Source organism: Pseudophryne corroboree, chromosome 1 (assembly GCF_028390025.1).
Source record: "Pseudophryne corroboree isolate aPseCor3 chromosome 1, aPseCor3.hap2, whole genome shotgun sequence".
NCBI classification, from domain to species: Eukaryota; Metazoa; Chordata; class Amphibia; order Anura; family Myobatrachidae; genus Pseudophryne; species Pseudophryne corroboree.
In genome coordinates, this window is record NC_086444.1 from 1199130720 (window position 1) to 1199141007 (window position 10288).

A 10288-nucleotide genomic window follows, 5' to 3' on the forward strand; every position below is an offset into this window, starting at 1 on the left:
TCATAAGGCTATCCCTGTCATATATAGCGTTTTTTGGTGTGTGCTGGCAGACTCTCCCTCTGTCTCCCCAAAGGGCTAGTGGGTCCTGTCTTCGTATAGAGCATTCCCTGTGTGTCTGCTGTGTGTCGGTACGTGTGTGTCGACATGTATGTGGACGTTATTGGTGTGGAGGCGGAGCAATTGCCAAATATGAGGATGTCACCTCCTAGGGGGTCGACACCAGAATGGATGCCTTTATTTGTGGAATTACGGGATAGCGTCAACTCGCTTAAGCAGTCGTTTGCCGACATGAGGCGGCCGGACACTCAATTAGTGCCTGTCCAGGCGCCTCAAACACCGTCAGGGGCTGTAAAACGCCCCTTGCCTCAGTCGGTCGACACAGACCCAGACACAGGCACTGATTCCGGTGGTGAAGGTGACGAATCAACCGTATTTTCCAGTAGGGCCACACGTTATATGATTTTGGCAATAAAGGAGATGTTACATTTAGCTGATACTACAGGTACCACTAAACAGGGTATTATGTGGGGTGTGAAAAAACTACCAGTAGTTTTTACCGAATCAGAAGAATTAAATGACGTGTGTGATGAAGCGTGGGGTGCCCCGATAAAAAACTGCTAATTTCAAAGAAGTTATTGGCTTTATACCCTTTCCCGCCAGAGGTTAGGGAGCGCTGGGAAACACCTCCTAGGGTGGACAAAGCGCTAACACGCTTATCAAAACAAGTGGCGTTACCCTCTCCTGAGACGGCCGCACTTAAAGATCCATCAGATAGGAGGATGGAAAATATCCAAAAAGGTATATACACACATGCAGGTGTTATACTACGACCAGCTATTGCGACTGCCTGGATGTGCAGTGCTGGGGTAGTTTGGTCAGAGTCCCTGATCGAAAATATTGATACCCTGGACAGGGACAATATTTTACTGTCGTTAGAACAAATAAAGGATGCATTTCTTTATATGCGTGATGCACAGAGAGATATCTGCACACTGGCATCACGGGTAAGTGCTATGTCCATTTCGGCCAGAAGAGCTTTATGGACACGACAGTGGACAGGCGATGTGTAGAGGAGTTATTTGGGGTCGGTCTATCGGATTTGGTGGCCACGGCTACGGCCGGGAAATCCACCTTTCTACCTCAAGTCACTCCCCAACAGAAAAAGGCACCGACCTTTCAACCGCAGCCCTTTCGTTCCTTTAAAAATAAGAGAGCAAAGGGCTATTCATATCTGCCACGAGGCAGAGGACGAGGGAAGAGACAGCAACAGGCAGCTCCTTCCCAGGAACAGAAGCCCTCCCCGGCTTCTACAAAAGCCTCAGCATGACGCTGGGGCTTCGCAAGCGGACTCGGGGGCGGTAGGCGGTCGTCTCAAGAATTACAGCGCGCAGTGGGCTCACTCGCAGGTAAATCCCTGGATCCTGCAGATAATATCTCAGGGGTACAGGTTGAAATTAGAGACAGAGCCACCTCGCCGTTTCCTGAAGTCTGCTTTACCAACGTCCCCCTCAGAAAGGGAGACGGTTTTGGAAGCCATTCACAAGCTGTATTCTCAGCAGGTGATAGTCAAGGTACCTCTTCTACAACAAGGGAAGGGGTATTATTCCACTCTTTTTGTGGTACCGAAGCCGGATGGCTCGGTAAGGCCTATTCTAAATCTGAAGTCCTTGAACCTGTACATAAAGAAGTTCAAGTTCAAGATGGAGTCACTCAGAGCAGTGATAGCGAACCTGGAAGAAGGGGACTTTATGGTATCCTTGGACATCAAGGATGCGTATCTCCACGTTCCAATTACCCCTCACACCAGGGGTACCTCAGGTTCGTTGTACAAAACTGTCACTATCAGTTTCAGACGCTGCCGTTTGGTTTGTCCACGGCACCTCGGGTCTTTACAAAGGTAATGGCCGAGATAATATTTCTTCTTCGAAGAAAAGGCGTATTAATTATCCCATACTTGGACGATCTCCTAATAAGGGCAAGGTCCAGAGAACAGCTAGAGATGGGTTTAGCACTATCTCAAGAGGTGCTAAAGCAGCACGGATGGATTCTGAATATTCCAAAATCCCAATTAATGCCGACAACTCGTCTGCTGTTCCTGGGGATGATTCTGGACACAGTTCAGAAAAAGGTTTTTCTTCCCGAAGAAAAAGCCAAGGAGTTATCTGACCTGGTCAGGAACCTCCTAAAACCAGGAAAGGTGTCTGTACATCAATGCACAAGAGTCCTGGGAAAAAATGGTAGCTTCTTACGAAGCAATCCCTTTCGGCAGATTCCATGCAAAGGGATCTGTTGGACAAATGGTCAGGGTCGCATCTTCAGATGCACCTGCGGATAACCCTGTCGCCGAGGACAAGGGTATCCCTTCTGTGGTGGTTGCAGGAGGCTCATCTATTGGAGGGCCGCAGATTCGGCATGCAGGATTGGATCCTGGTGACCACGGATGCCAGCCTGAGAGGCTGGGGAGCAGTCACACAGGGAAGAAATTTCCAGGGAGTGTGGTCGAGCCTGAAAAAGTCTCTTCACATAAGCATTCTGGAACTAAGAGCAATCTACAATGCTCTAAGCCAGGCGGAACCTCTGCTTCAAGGAAGACCGGTGTTGATCCAGTCGGACAACATCACGGCAGTCGCCCATGTAAACAGACAGGGCGGCACAAGAAGCAGGAGGGCAATGGCAGAAGCTGCCAGGATCCTTCGCTGGGCGGAGAATCACGTGATAGCACTGTCAGCAGTATTCATCCCGGGCGTGGACAACTGGGAAGCAGACTTCCTCAGCAGACACGACCTTCACCCGGGAGAGTGGGGACTTCATCCAGAAGTTTTCCACATGCTATTAAACCGTTGGGTAAAACCAATGGTGGACATGATGGCGTCTCGCCTCAACAAAACACTGGACAGGTATTGCGCCAGGTCAAGAGATCCGCAGGCAATAGCTGTGGACGCGCTGGTAACACCTTGGGTGTACCAGTCGGTATATGTGTTTCCTCCTCTGCATCTCATACCAAAGGTATTGAGGATTATACGGCAAAGAGGAGTAAGACTAGTGGCTCCGGATTGGCCAAGAAGGACTTGGTACCCGGAACTTCAAGAGATGGTCACGGACGATCCGTGGCCTCTACTTCTGAGAAGGGACCTGCTTCAGCAGGGTCCTTGTCTTTTCCAAGACTTACCGCGGCTGCGTTTGACGGCATGGCGTTTGAATGCCAGATCCTAAAAGGAAAAGGCATTCCAGAAGAAGTCATTCCTACCTTGATAAAGGCAAGGAAGGAAGTCACCGCGAAGCATTATCGCCGTATTTGGCGAAAATATGTTGCGTGGTGCGAGCAGCGGAGTGCTCCGATGGAGGAATTTCAACTGGGTCGTTTTCCTACATTTCCTGCAATCAGGATTGTCTATGGGTCTCAAATTGGGATCTATTAAGGTTCAAATTTCGGCCCTATCAATATTCTTCCAAAAAGAATTGGCCTCAGTCCCTGAGGTCCAGATTTTTATCAAAGGAGTACTGCATATACAGCCTCCTGTGGTGCCTAAGGTGGCACCGTGGGATCTAAATGTAGTTTTAGATTTCCTCAAATCCAATTGGTTTGAACCACTAAAGAATGTGGATTTGAAATATCTCACATGGAAAGTGACTATGTTACTGGCCCTGGCTTCGGCCGGGAGAGTATCTGAACTGGCGGCTTTGTTTTATAAAAGCCCTTATTTAATTTTCCATTCGACATAGGGCAGAGCTGCGGACGCGTCCGCATTTTCTCCCTAAGGTGGTATCAGCGTTTCACCTGAACCAGCCTATTGTAGTGCCTGCGGCTACAGACGACTTGAAGGACTCCAAGTTGTTGGACGTTGTCAGAGCCTTAAAAATATACATTTAAAGGACGGCTGGAGTCAGAAAATCTGACTCGCTGTTTATACTGTATGCACCCAACAAGTTGGGTGCACCTGCTTCTAAGCAGTCGATTGCTCGTTGGATTTGTAACAAAATTCAACTTGTACATTCTGTGGCAGGCCTGCCACAGCCTAAATCTGTTAAGGCCCATTCCGCAAGGAAGGTGGGCTCATCTTGGGCGGCTGCCCGAGGGGTCTCGGCATTACAACTCTGCCGAGCAGCTACGTGGTCAGGGGAGAACACGTTTGTAAATTTTTACAAATTTGATACCCTGGCAAAGGAGGACCTGGAGTTCTCTCATTCGGTGCTGCAGAGTCATCCGCACTCTCCCGCCCGTTTGGGAGCTTTGGTATAATCCCCATGGTCCTTTCAGGAACCCCAGCATCCACTTAGGACGATAGAGAAAATAAGAATTTACTTACCGATAATTCTATTTCTCGGAGTCCGTAGTGGATGCTGGGCGCCCATCCCAAGTGCGGATTATCTGCAATACTTGTACATAGTTATTGTTAACTAATTCGGGTTATTGTTTAGGAAGCCATCTTTCAGAGGCTCCTCTGTTATCATACTGTTAACTGGGTTTAGATCACAAGTTGTACGGTGTGATTGGTGTGGCTGGTATGAGTCTTACCCGGGATTCAAAATCCTCCCTTATTGTGTACGCTCGTCCGGGCACAGTACCTAACTGGAGTCTGGAGGAGGGTCATGGGGGGAGGAGCCAGTACACACCACCTGTAAAAGCTTTACTTTTGTGCCCTGTCTCCTGCGGAGCCGCTATTCCCCATGGTCCTTTCAGGAACCCCAGCATCCACTACGGACTCCGAGAAATAGAATTATCGGTAAGTAAATTCTTATTATTAGCAGCAGACACAGTACAGTGCGGTAGTTCACGGCTGTGGCTACCTCTGTGTCGGCACTCGGCAGCCCGTCCATAATTGTATATACCACCTAACCGTGGTTTTTTTTTCTTTCTTTATACATACATACTAGTTACGAGTATACTATCTCTTTATCAACCAGTCTATATATTAGCAGCAGACACAGTACAGTGCGGTAGTTCACGGCTGTGGCTACCTCTGTGTCGGCACTCGGCAGCCCGTCCATAATTGTATATACCACCTAACCGTGGTTTTTTTTTCTTTCTTTATACATACATACTAGTTACGAGTATACTATCTCTTTATCAACCAGTCTATATATTAGCAGCAGACACAGTACAGTGCGGTAGTTCACGGCTGTGGCTACCTCTGTGTCGGCACTCGGCAGCCCGTCCATAATTGTATATACCACCTAACCGTGGTTTTTTTTTTTCTTTCTTTATACATACATACTAGTTACGAGTATACTATCTCTTTATCAACCAGTCTATATATTAGCAGCAGACACAGTACAGTGCGGTAGTTCACGGCTGTGGCTACCTCTGTGTCGGCACTCGGCAGCCCGTCCATAATTGTATATACCACCTAACCGTGGTTTTTTTTTCTTTCTTTATACATACATACTAGTTACGAGTATACTATCTCTTTATCAACCAGTCTATATATTAGCAGCAGACACAGTACAGTAGTTCACGGCTGTGGCTACCTCTGTGTCGGCACTCGGCAGCCCGTCCATAATTGTATATACCACCTAACCGTGGGTTTTTTTTCTTTCTTTATACATACATACTAGTTACGAGTATACTATCTCTTTATCAACCAGTCTATATATTAGCAGCAGACACAGTACAGTGCGGTAGTTCACGGCTGTGGCTACCTCTGTGTCGGCACTCGGCAGCCCGTCCATAATTGTATATACCACCTAACCGTGGTTTTTTTTCTTTCTTTATACATACATACTAGTTACGAGTATACTATCTCTTTATCAACCAGTCTATATATTAGCAGCAGACACAGTACAGTGCGGTAGTTCACGGCTGTGGCTACCTCTGTGTCGGCACTCGGCAGCCCGTCCATAATTGTATATACCACCTAACCGTGGTTTTTCTTTCTTTCTTTATACATACATACTAGTTACGAGTATACTATCTCTTTATCAACCAGTCTATATATTAGCAGCAGACACAGTACAGTGCGGTAGTTCACGGCTGTGGCTACCTCTGTGTCGGCACTCGGCAGCCCGTCCATAATTGTATATACCACCTAACCGTGGTTTTTTTTTCTTTCTTTATACATACATACTAGTTACGAGTATACTATCTCTTTATCAACCAGTCTATATATTAGCAGCAGACACAGTACAGTAGTTCACGGCTGTGGCTACCTCTGTGTCGGCACTCGGCAGCCCGTCCATAATTGTATATACCACCTAACCGTGGTTTTTTTTTCTTTCTTTATACATACATACTAGTTACGAGTATACTATCTCTTTATCAACCAGTCTATATATTAGCAGCAGACACAGTACAGTGCGGTAGTTCACGGCTGTGGCTACCTCTGTGTCGGCACTCGGCAGCCCGTCCATAATTGTATATACCACCTAACCGTGGTTTTTTTTCTTTCTTTATACATACATACTAGTTACGAGTATACTATCTCTTTATCAACCAGTCTATATATTAGCAGCAGACACAGTACAGTGCGGTAGTTCACGGCTGTGGCTACCTCTGTGTCGGCACTCGGCAGCCCGTCCATAATTGTATACTAGTATCCAATCCATCCATCTCCATTGTTTACCTGAGGTGCCTTTTAGTTGTGCCTATTAAAATATGGAGAACAAAAATGTTGAGGTTCCAAAATTAGGGAAAGATCAAGATCCACTTCCACCTCGTGCTGAAGCTGCTGCCACTAGTCATGGCCGAGACGATGAAATGCCAGCAACGTCGTCTGCCAAGGCCGATGCCCAATGGCATAGTACAGAGCATGTCAAAACCAAAACACCAAATATCAGTAAAAAAAGGACTCCAAAACCTAAAATAAAATTGTCGGAGGAGAAGCGTAAACTTGCCAATATGCCATTTACCACACGGAGTGGCAAGGAACGGCTGAGGCCCTGGCCTATGTTCATGGCTAGTGGTTCAGCTTCACATGAGGATGGAAGCACTCAGCCTCTCGCTAGAAAACTGAAAAGACTCAAGCTGGCAAAAGCACCGCAAAGAACTGTGCGTTCTTCGAAATCCCAAATCCACAAGGAGAGTCCAATTGTGTCGGTTGCGATGCCTGACCTTCCCAACACTGGACGTGAAGAGCATGCGCCTTCCACCATTTGCACGCCCCCTGCAAGTGCTGGAAGGAGCACCCGCAGTCCAGTTCCTGATAGTCAGATTGAAGATGTCAGTGTTGAAGTACACCAGGATGAGGAGGATATGGGTGTTGCTGGCGCTGGGGAGGAAATTGACCAGGAGGATTCTGATGGTGAGGTGGTTTGTTTAAGTCAGGCACCCGGGGAGACACCTGTTGTCCGTGGGAGGAATATGGCCGTTGACATGCCAGGTGAAAATACCAAAAAAATCAGCTCTTCGGTGTGGAGGTATTTCACCAGAAATGCGGACAACAGGTGTCAAGCCGTGTGTTCCCTTTGTCAAGCTGTAATAAGTAGGGGTAAGGACGTTAACCACCTCGGAACATCCTCCCTTATACGTCACCTGCAGCGCATTCATAATAAGTCAGTGACAAGTTCAAAAACTTTGGGTGACAGTGGAAGCAGTCCACTGACCAGTAAATCCCTTCCTCTTGTAACCAAGCTCACGCAAACCACCCCACCAACTCCCTCAGTGTCAATTTCCTCCTTCCCCAGGAATGCCAATAGTCCTGCAGGCCATGTCACTGGCAATTCTGATGAGTCCTCTCCTGCCTGGGATTCCTCCGATGCATCCTTGCGTGTAACGCCTACTGCTGCTGGCGCTGCTGTTGTTGCCGCTGGGAGTCGATGGTCATCCCAGAGGGGAAGTCGTAAGCCCACTTGTACTACTTCCAGTAAGCAATTGACTGTTCAACAGTCCTTTGCGAGGAAGATGAAATATCACAGCAGTCATCCTACTGCAAAGCGGATAACTGAGGCCTTGGCATCCTGGGTGGTGAGAAACGTGGTTCCGGTATCCATCATTACTGCAGAGCCAACTAGAGACTTGTTGGAGGTACTGTGTCCCCGGTACCAAATACCATCTAGGTTCCATTTCTCTAGGCAGGCGATACCGAAAATGTACACAGACCTCAGAAAAAGAGTCACCAGTGTCCTAAAAAATGCAGCTGTACCCAATGTCCACTTAACCACGGACATGTGGACAAGTGGAGCAGGGCAGGGTCAGGACTATATGACTGTGACAGCCCACTGGGTAGATGTATGGACTCCCGCCGCAAGAACAGCAGCGGCGGCACCAGTAGCAGCATCTCGCAAACGCCAACTCTTTCCTAGGCAGGCTACGCTTTGTATCACCGCTTTCCAGAATACGCACACAGCTGAAAACCTCTTACGGCAACTGAGGAAGATCATCGCGGAATGGCTTACCCCAATTGGACTCTCCTGTGGATTTGTGGCATCGGACAACGCCAGCAATATTGTGTGTGCATTAAATATGGGCAAATTCCAGCACGTCCCATGTTTTGCACATACCTTGAATTTGGTGGTGCAGAATTTTTTAAAAAACGACAGGGGCGTGCAAGAGATGCTGTCGGTGGCCAGAAAAATTGCGGGACACTTTCGGCGTACAGGCACCACGTACAGAAGACTGGAGCACCACCAAAAACTACTGAACCTGCCCTGCCATCATCTGAAGCAAGAAGTGGTAACGAGGTGGAATTCAACCCTCTATATGCTTCAGAGGTTGGAGGAGCAGCAAAAGGCCATTCAAGCCTATACAATTGAGCACGATATAGTAGGTGGAATGCACCTGTCTCAAGTGCAGTGGAGAATGATTTCAACGTTGTGCAAGGTTCTGATGCCCTTTGAACTTGCCACACGTGAAGTCAGTTCAGACACTGCCAGCCTGAGTCAGGTCATTCCCCTCATCAGGCTTTTGCAGAAGAAGCTGGAGGCATTGAAGAAGGAGCTAAAAGGGAGCGATTCCGCTAGGCATGTGGGACTTGTGGATGCAGCCCTTAATTCGCTTAACAAGGATTCACGGGTGGTCAATCTGTTGAAATCAGAGCACTACATTTTGGCCACCGTGCTCGATCCTAGATTTAAAGCCTACCTTGGATCTCTCTTTCCGGCAGACACAGGTCTGCTGGGGTTGAAAGACCTGCTGGTGACAAAATTGTCAAGTCAAGCGGAACACGACCTGTCAACATCTCCTCCTTCACATTCTCCCGCAACTGGGGGTGCGAGGAAAAGGCTCAGAATTCCGAGCCCACCCGCTGGCGGTGATGCAGGGCAGTCTGGAGCGACTGCTGATGCTGACATCTGGTCCGGACTGAAGGACCAGACAACGATTACGGACATGTCGTCTACTGTCACTGCATATGATTCTCTCAACATTGATAGAATGGTGGAGGATTATATGAGTGACCGCATCCAAGTAGGCACGTCACACAGTCCGTACTTATACTGGCAGGAAAAAGAGGCAATTTGGAGGCCCTTGCACAAACTGGCTTTATTCTACCTAAGTTGCCCTCCCACAAGTGTGTACTCCGAAAGAGTGTTTAGTGCCGCCGCTCACCTTGTCAGCAATCGGCGTACGAGGTTACATCCAGAAAATGTGGAGAAGATGATGTTCATTAAAATGAATTATAATCAATTCCTCCGCGGAGACATTGACCAGCAGCAATTGCCTCCACAAAGTACACAGGGAGCTGAGATGGTGGATTCCAGTGGGGACGAATTGATAATCTGTGAGGAGGGGGATGTACACGGTGATATATCGGAGGGTGAAGATGAGGTGGACATCTTGCCTCTGTAGAGCCAGTTTGTGCAAGGAGAGATTAATTGCTTCTTTTTTGGGGGGGGTCCAAAATAACCCGTCATATCAGTCACAGTCGTGTGGCAGACCCTGTCACTGAAATGATGGGTTGGTTAAAGTGTGCATGTCCTGTTTTGTTTATACAACATAAGGGTGGGTGGGAGGGCCCAAGGACAATTCCATCTTGCACCTCTTTTTTCTTTTCTTTTTCTTTGCATCATGTGCTGATTGGGGAGGGTTTTTTGGAAGGGACATCCTGCGTGACACTGCAGTGCCACTCCTAGATGGGCCCGGTGTTTGTGTCGGCCACTAGGGTCGCTAATCTTACTCACACAGTCAGCTACCTCATTGCGCCTCTTTTTTTCTTTGCGTCATGTGCTGTTTGGGGAGGGTTTTTTGGAAGGGACATCCTGCGTGACACTGCAGTGCCACTCCTAGATGGGCCCGGTGTTTGTGTCGGCCACTAGGGTCGCTAATCTTACGCACACAGTCAGCTACCTCATTGCGCCTCTTTTTTTCTTTGCGTCATGTGCTGTTTGGGGAGGGTTTTTTGGAAGGGACATCCTG